The sequence below is a fragment of the Dipodomys merriami genome, unplaced genomic scaffold, assembly GCF_024711535.1.
Source record: "Dipodomys merriami isolate MVZ:Mamm:240054 unplaced genomic scaffold, mDipMer1.0.p SCAF_2575, whole genome shotgun sequence".
NCBI classification, from domain to species: domain Eukaryota; kingdom Metazoa; phylum Chordata; class Mammalia; order Rodentia; family Heteromyidae; genus Dipodomys; species Dipodomys merriami.
Window position 1 is genome coordinate 14,097 of NW_027204021.1, and position 8,610 is coordinate 22,706.

Here is an 8,610-nt window from a genome sequence, read left to right on the forward strand (position 1 = left end):
TTTTTTATAAATGGTACCAAAAAAGAAAAAAAGAAAAACAAAATTTTTGTGAGGGGTAGGAAAAATCATGTATCTCCCTTGTGTCCATAACCATCCTCAGGTTGGAGTCTCTGGTCTTTTTGTGGTGTTTGATTTTCCTGTGGCTTGGTTGGTTTCTTAAGTCAGTTTGTTTGAACAGGCAGAAAGATGCTCTGCTTTACCCAGGATTTTGTGATCCTCGTCCCAGTTTAGTTCAATGGAAGGGAGATCTGCTTTGAGTATCACAAAAGAGGGAGACGGCTTTTTCCTCAAGTTTGGAGATGCTGTGATGAGGCTAGGTTCTGGGTAGTGTTGAAGCCTTTCAGCAAACAGTAGCTTTTCCCAGGGGCTAGTTTGTGATAAACTCAGAGAGCCCAGCCTGGAGTCACTCTCAGGGTTTCTGTTTACTGAATTTCAATTGATTGTCAAGGCTGCTAAAGGAGGGGCAGCCTCTGGCTCTGATTACCCAGTGAAGAAAGCCACTCCTGGGGCTAGCACCTGAGCTGGGTGACTTTTCCCTGGATGGAGCTCAGTCTGGCAGGTCAGCTTAGGTTCTTGTGACCTACTAAATGACTCTAGTTTTCATCCAAGGCTTAAGTTGGAGCTAGCAGCTCCACCGAGCATTGTCAGTATCCAAGATGGAGATCTCCAGTACTGGAGGGTGAGGGATGGCCTTCCCTCCTCTGCTCTCTGAGAAGTATTGAGGAAGCATTATATACACTAAATTTGGAATGATACAGAGAAGATTAACATGGCCCCTGCTTAAGGATGACAGGCAAATTCCTGTCATTCCATTACCTAATTTGTTAGGAAGTGGAAAGACTTGGGAAATAGATTATGAAGTGTAATAAGCCAAGTCCAAACAAACATAAGTCCCATGGTTTCCCTAATTTTCAATAACTAATATATGTCTGGGATAAGCAGAAAAGGTCAAAAGCTATGTGCTTATGACAAGAAAAGATTATGTTAAGGTAAATGAACCGAAGTTAGTGACACAAGTGGTTTTTTCTTTCTTGCTATTGTTTCTCACATACGTATAACGTTCAGTATGGTTTTTTTTTTTGTTTCTTTATATGTTCGGACCCCATGTTAAATCACTTATTTTCACTGTATTTGAAGTTGGTGCACCTACATCTTGTATATAGTCTCTTCTAATTTTTGGATGGGAAGGAGAAAAAGAAAATGCTTAAATAGGAATACAGGTTCACCCATTGTAACAATTAGATGCACAAGACACTATGTTGTAAAATGAACTTTACAATTGAGGCGGGGGAAGGGAGGAGGTGAGTGGACTTGTGGAGGTGGAAGGGAAGGGATAGTAGGGGAATAATAAAGGAGGAGTTAACAATGCTTGTTAGGAAATGTACTCATTGCCTTGCTTGTGTAAGTGTGACCCTTCTGTACAGTAATTTTGCAATTGAAAGACCCCAGACTCACTGGGATACTTTCTCAAAGGGAGAGCACCCCAGAAACAAAGACTCCAAACCAGCAGATGCAACAAGCAAGAGGAGTTTATTTGGCATTTGTGCAAATGGACTCTCTGCCCCGGGCAGTCAGAGTGCCCTGAGCAGCAGTTACAGGCATTTTTAAAGGCAAAAACCACAAATTAGCATAAAACACTCTTTGTAAAACAATTGTCTCATGGTTGGTCTAAGGGGGGGTTTACATGGTTACAGGCCTATGATTGGTTGACATTTGGCTTAGCTTGTGGTCTTGCCAGGTGGTCGTTGTCAAGGTCCATCCCGGGGATTGTTGAACTGAACTGGAACTGAAAAACATAAACTAAAACTGAAAAACATGTACTATCTGTAACCTTTGACCTTGTCCTGGAGTGGGCTGACATCCGGACATCTGGGCCGGCCGATATCCGGATATCTGGGCCTCGAGACTCTGCCCAGTTTTATTTCCCAGGGAAGGGGGTCTGAATGCAAGCATATTTACAGAAGCAAAATCAGCAGTTAGCAAGTTAGTAATGGTAATGGTAAAGTGAGGTTTTTAATTTTTAATCTTTCAGCAATGAAAACATATAAAAATGTTCTGAGATGGAAGAGTTTATTTCCTTTATTTTACTCATAATATCGTTAAGAAATTAATGCACAACACTAATATGAAGGTATTTTGAATAAATGTGTGTGTGCCCACGCACTTGCATGTGTGTTGGCATGCTCAGAGTTTGAAATCAGGGCTTCAAAGTCTTGCTAGGCCTTTTTGCTCTATTGGTGAGCTACTAAATGAGCTACATCTCCATTCCTGGACCTTTGCTAGTTCATTAAAAGTTTTGAAAAATAATCTCATGAATTTATTTCGCCCTGATAGGCTTCCAACTGTTATCCACAAATCTCAGGCTCCTGAGTAGATATCCCCAGTAGTTAGGATTACAGGCATGATAAACCAGCAAAAGGCTTTCAGAATAACGTATAAAGTAGAAGAAAATTTACTTCACAGGGGCCTGTTTTATCATCTCCTACTTTTAAAACATTTTGGATTGATTATATGTGAATTTATTTCGTTTTAGAATTCTTAAAAGACAGTAAGTGTTAATATTTAAAATTTTTAGTACTTTTTAAAAAAGATACCGGAACTGTGGGACAGAAGAAATATGCCTCTCTTTGTACCTCAATTTATAAGTTCTGTGCATGATAACCCAATGTGACCAAGACATTGTATGCTATTATTTCTTGGACAATATGAATATTGAATTGAGGGTGTCATAGAATGAAGAGATTTTATCTACTTTTTGTATATTGCTGAAAGACTTTTGGAAACTTTGACTCATTTTCTTCCTCACTCTGTGTGTCTTTGGGCCATACACATACTGCCTTTAATTAAAATTTTTCCCAACACTAAAATGGTAATAACATTAGCATTATAGCAAATGTTATCTTAAGAATTAAAGGAAATAACACTTGTGAAATACTTAATATAAGCTTCTATGGATGAGCTTTGAGTTTAGCCAGCAGTCTTTTTTAAATACTAAATAAAATGTGATAAGTAGTACAGAAAACATTACATGTAGTGAGCAACCAGAACTAATATCTATTGACCATGCTCTGCTTCCAAGCAAGCCAGTGGGATAATTTCTCATGCTGTAAATCAAACTGGTTATCTTATGTCTTGTTAGAGTAAAAATACCAGAGACAGAACAATGAAGTTATGTTGTAGACTGAGATGAAATCGATATGAAAATGTGTAAAAATGATAAAACATAAAAGTATTTGAGCAGTATATTGTGTTTTACAACAATTAAGTTACATCACAAAGATAAAGAAGACCTAGAAGAATGAATTCTTTTTTTGTTGTCCTATCATAAGTCCTTAGATGGATGAATTCTTTCCTCATTCTTATACAGGCATCATCTGATGAGAGGAACTGTATTTTTTGTTTGCTTCCTTCCATTTATTCTTCAGTTTGAAATTTGAACCATTGGGACTGAAAGAAACCAAGGGAAATTAGATAAACAGGCTGTGGAAAAAACAATCAAAGTAAAATGAATGAACTACAGCCTTGTAAAAGGTCTAAATAAATTGAGATATATAGTCACAAGTGTAAACAGAAAATGATTTAAGCAATACCATCTTATTGAAAATTGAAAAATGTTAGGAGTTGCTACATTTTTTTCTTTTCTACCTTTAATTAATTATTGATCTGGTTTAAAGAGCTTAAAGATGAGATTAACATGAAACTGGATTAAAAATGGACAAAAGGCTGCATAGACAAGTTCTCCATACAGCCCTGAAAATCGCCTGTGGGTTTACAAAGTTGTGTTTAATACAACTTCTATGCTGGCTTAATGCTTTCTGAGTAGAAGTCATTCGATAAATATAATTCAAAATTACTATGATACTACTTCATAACTATTGTAACTCATAAAAAATCAATGGAACCAGTTGTGGTGGTAAAGGCTTGTAATTCCAAGCATTTAGGAGGTTGGATTTAAGTCTAAGGCCAGTTTGGATTACTGCAAATAGTATAAACCTGCCCTTTATTACCTTTGAACAAAAGGTAATAATGTTGGTGAGTGGGGAGAAAAGGAAATTTTCTACACTCTTGGTTAGTATTCTCACTGTAGAAAGTAGTATGCAGGTTTCTAAAGAAATTCAAAGTTGAAATATCATCTGACCCACCAATCATGTGATTATTTCTCACTGGGTAATTCGTAAATATATCTATAGTTAATTCTTATTCAAAACAGCCAAGATATAAGTCAAAGTTCAGTGTTCAACTACATACTAATAAAGCAAATGTGGTACATGCACAAATATCTTTATCTGTTTCATCCTTAAAATAGCAAGAGAATTTTCCCATTAGCCACAACTTACAATGACCTGAAAGTTGTATTCTAAATGAAGAAAAATGTTGTGTTCTGATCTTTGTAAACACACACACACACACACACACACACACACACACACACACACACACACACACACACACACACACACACACACCTCAAACATTAAGACGGATTTTTTTTAAATTAAAGCAAAGTGTAATTTCTGGAACTTTTAGTTCACAATGTAGAAGATAGTGGATATACAGTATGACCAGGTATAGAGTTGTAATGTACAACATGAGGATACAGGGGACAACACTGACCTTACATCAGAATGAAGCTAAGTAAGTAGGAGTTGTTCTTCCTAGGGGAGCATTATTGTGTACATCAAGTATAATCTTAGTAGATGAGCAAAATAACTCAATACCTATGTACATATGACCATATAAGATGATTCTAAATGAAATGAATTCCAAGACATGTTCTTTGTTGTTGTTGTTCTTAATGTACTACATGATTTATTTTTATCTTTTTTATGTTTTCCCCACCTATGGGTTATCCGCTATAGTCACTGTATTTGATTTTGATACATTGAGTATTGTAAATATGTTGATCTAAACTGGGGAAGGGAAAGGGAAAAAACAAAATGGTGAGACAAAGGACAAAATGGGAACCTCTGCAACAGTGATACTCACAAGACAATATTTTGGAAATAATCTTGGGAGGTGCATTGGGAGCGAAGAGGGAGAAAAATGGGGGAAGGAAAAACAAGTTAGAAAAGCAATAAATGCATTACCTTACTTATGTAACTATACCCCCTGTGTACACTACCTTGAAAATAAAATTTAAATAAAAAATATATGGGAGTAGCAATACAGTCGATGGGACTAGGGGAAATTCTGTACGACAAAAAGAAGAGTAGAACAACTGTGGAGAGCAGCAATTTAACTTTAACATAGGAAGTATTAAACTAGCATACAGATTTTCAGCCTTATGTCAGTCACTAGAAAGGGAAAACAAAATGCATAATCAACAAAACAATAGAGATAAAATAGAAAATTAAACAATTGAAGTGAAGAGATGACTTGGAACAAGAATAACAAATGACACAGTTAGGAAACAATAACAAGATGGTAAATTTAATAAATATTAAATTAATTCTATTAAATGTAGTTTACATCACAATTTGTTAGAACGATAATTTACATCACAGTTTATTAGTATATACTTTTAATAATATATTAGTTATTATTGATTACTTCATATTGAACATTTAATATATAATTTTAATTTCTGCCAGGTATAGAAAAGAAAAAAATGAAACTTATTTTAATAATATATTTCATGAATTGTGAAATTAGAAGCATTACAATTTAAACAAATAATATATCATTATTGTTTCATTTCTGCGAATTAATGTAATAATTCAACGTATATTGTACACAGCACTCATTTTAATATGAAATAATAAATTATTGCACATGTTTCAGTATTAGGTGGAAGAGTTCAGCATTTTAGTGAAATTCACACCACACAATACAGGAGGGATTACTCCTCTCATCTTGATAAAATTATGGAAATTTGAATTCTACATGCATGTTAAATTCCTGCTAGGTGACATCTAAAAATTATATACAATCATATACACGAGGACTATTTCAGATTATACTTAAACATCATATTCATTAATTAAATTTTTATTATTTTGTACCAAATAAATATGTACAGAGAGACTGAATTTCTGAGTAGATGATGATGTATCTGTGCCAGATTATTCATATTGAGGCTTATTTTATATTTCTGACATTGTTTCTACAGTTGGTTTTAATTTTCCGTAAGGGATTAAGTGTATTATATTGGATATATGAAAGTAAACTGAATGTTTATTTCATTAATCCCTTGCCTCTTTTCTAATCCCAATATAATTTATCTATGTGTTTGAAGTAATGAAAATAACAACAGATATAAGCAAGATAAATCAGTCTTTAGTCGACAAGTATTTTCACATTTATTTTGATAGTTGGTCCTCTTTTACACTACAGAATATTATTCTTGGGAAAATGTGCTCCAGACTGGCCACAACTGCAGAATATTATGGTTTGATCTATAAGAGAAGGAAGGAAGGGGACCTTCCTTCCAAAATTCTGCTCCCTGGGATGTGAGCTGTTTTATGGTCCTGAATAGGAAATGAACATTTTTCACAGTCAATCTTGAAAAGCCATCTTGATAGACCATTTCTGTAAGTGGTTACAGAGGATTATTGATTCCTTTGCAAGGATGCCAGATTGCCTCATTTTGGGAAAATTTAAACAGGAATTTAGTCAGCTGTTTTTTGAATCTTTAGGAGAAAAACCCATTGACCCTAGGTCAGGGGACCACTGGGATCCAGAGAAGCTACTACCTTAAATAGTAATCCTACACCTCTAAAAAAAAATACTACACCAAACAAATAAACAAAAACTCCAGTAAGCACAGCCAGTCAGGGCTGCTATCACAGCCTACACGAAGTCAGGGAAAAACAGAAACTGAAAGTCATTTAGCTGATGAATATATTTTTAATGAGGCAGACTCAAATGAATCTCCAGAGAGAATGTCAGAAAGACTGAACAAAGAAACTAAAATTGGTTACACAAAGATTAAAAAGTAGAATTCCTTGTAGAACAAATAAATCATAAAAAGCCTGTGCATGTAAGAACAAGACAGCAGACCAAATTCCAGAAATCCACATTTTCTTAGAGGTCAGCCTAATAAATTATCAATGGAAATCTTTGAATTCTTAAATATTTGACCACATGTGGATGGAGGCTGAAGAGTGAAAATGTCATCACTCACATTAGGAAGTAATCAAGCAAAGATTTGTAATAAAAAGAGAAAATAATTATTACAAAAGTGGGTCAAATTTGTTTTGATGTAACAGTTCTTGATTTAGGTACTAGCAATTTCCATACAATTGATTCAGTCCCACAGCTGAGTTGATACTGACTGTTGTATTCTTACATGAACTAAAAGAGAAAATTTACAAATGTCTGATGAAATGAGTTGAAGGTGAAGTGTTCTATTAGTGATATCTGAGGTTTAGACACAAGTGAAGAGGTGGATTTTCTTTTCTAAAAATCCCCCATTTTTAGCCTGGTGCCACTGGCTCACAGCAGTAATCCTAGCTACTCAGGAAGCTGAGATCTGAGGACTGCAGTTCAACAACAGCCTGGGAAGGAAAGTCCCTGAGACTCTTACATCCATTTACCCACCAGAAAAACAGAAGTCACACTGTGGCTCAAAAGATAGAGCACTCACCTTGAGTTGAAGAGCTCAGAGACAGTGCCCAAGCGCAGACTTCAAGCCCCTGGAACAACAATAAAAAAATTAATATAACCAGTTCCTCTTCTTGATCTTCTCTATGTAGGATACATTTGATTAACTTCTATCCTGCTGATTTGGTGGAGGTATATTTTTTCAAGTGTTCATTGTCATGAAATATGTTTAAATATTCTTTAAATGTAAAGGACAGATTGGCTTGGGACCATATTCACTGTTGGTAGTTGTTTACCCTTACTGTTTGTAATATATCATGCCAGGCTCTCCTTTTTACCATATCAGCTAAGAAATCTGTATTTATTCTGACTGTATATCCTTTATAAATAATCAATCTTTTCTCTATGGCAGCTTTCATAATGCTTTCCTTGATCTTTAATGATCCTCTAATGGATTATGATGTGGTGGTGGATTGTTTAGTTATAGAATTCTGTTTGGTTTCTAAAGGCTTCTCTTCTCTGAATGAGCCTATCTCTTTGGATGTTTGGCATGATCTCTGGTAGAATTCTGTAATATGTTTCCCATTCATTTGTTTCCTGTTCTTCTCCTTCTTGATACCTATCTCCCCGAAATTTGATCTTCTAACTGAGCTCTTATTCTTGGTTGTTTCTGTGGTGATGTTTCCATTCTCATCTCTGAGTTTATTTATTTGGTTGTGTTCTCTTTTTTTTCTGATAAGATTTGCTAAGGGTCTGTCAATTTTATCAATTTTTTCGAAGAACCAACTCTTTGTTTTGTTGATTTTTTCTATAGATTTTTTGGATTCTAATTCATTTAATTCTGATTTAATTTTAATTATTTCTTTCTGTCTACTGGATTGGGGTTTATCTTGCTGCTCTCTTTGAAGGAGGTTCAGATGTCTCATTAAATTGTTGGTTTCAGATCTCTCCAATTTGTTGATGTGTGAACTCAGAGCTACAAAGTTGCCTCTGAGTACTGACTTTGTTGTGCCCCAGAGGAGCTGGTAATTTGTGTGTTCATTTTTGTTGAATAGCATGAACATCTGA

General features: G+C 35.1%; 1 non-coding gene across 1 annotated transcript; it reads left to right on the forward strand.

Annotated features, from left to right (window-relative positions):
- The first annotated feature begins 715 nt into the window (after nucleotides 1-715).
- Nucleotides 716-825, forward strand: LOC138836758 (U6 spliceosomal RNA). The gene has a single exon (XR_011375041.1). It is a non-coding gene; the product is annotated as a U6 spliceosomal RNA (small nuclear RNA).
- The last annotated feature ends 7,785 nt before the right edge of the window (nucleotides 826-8,610 follow it).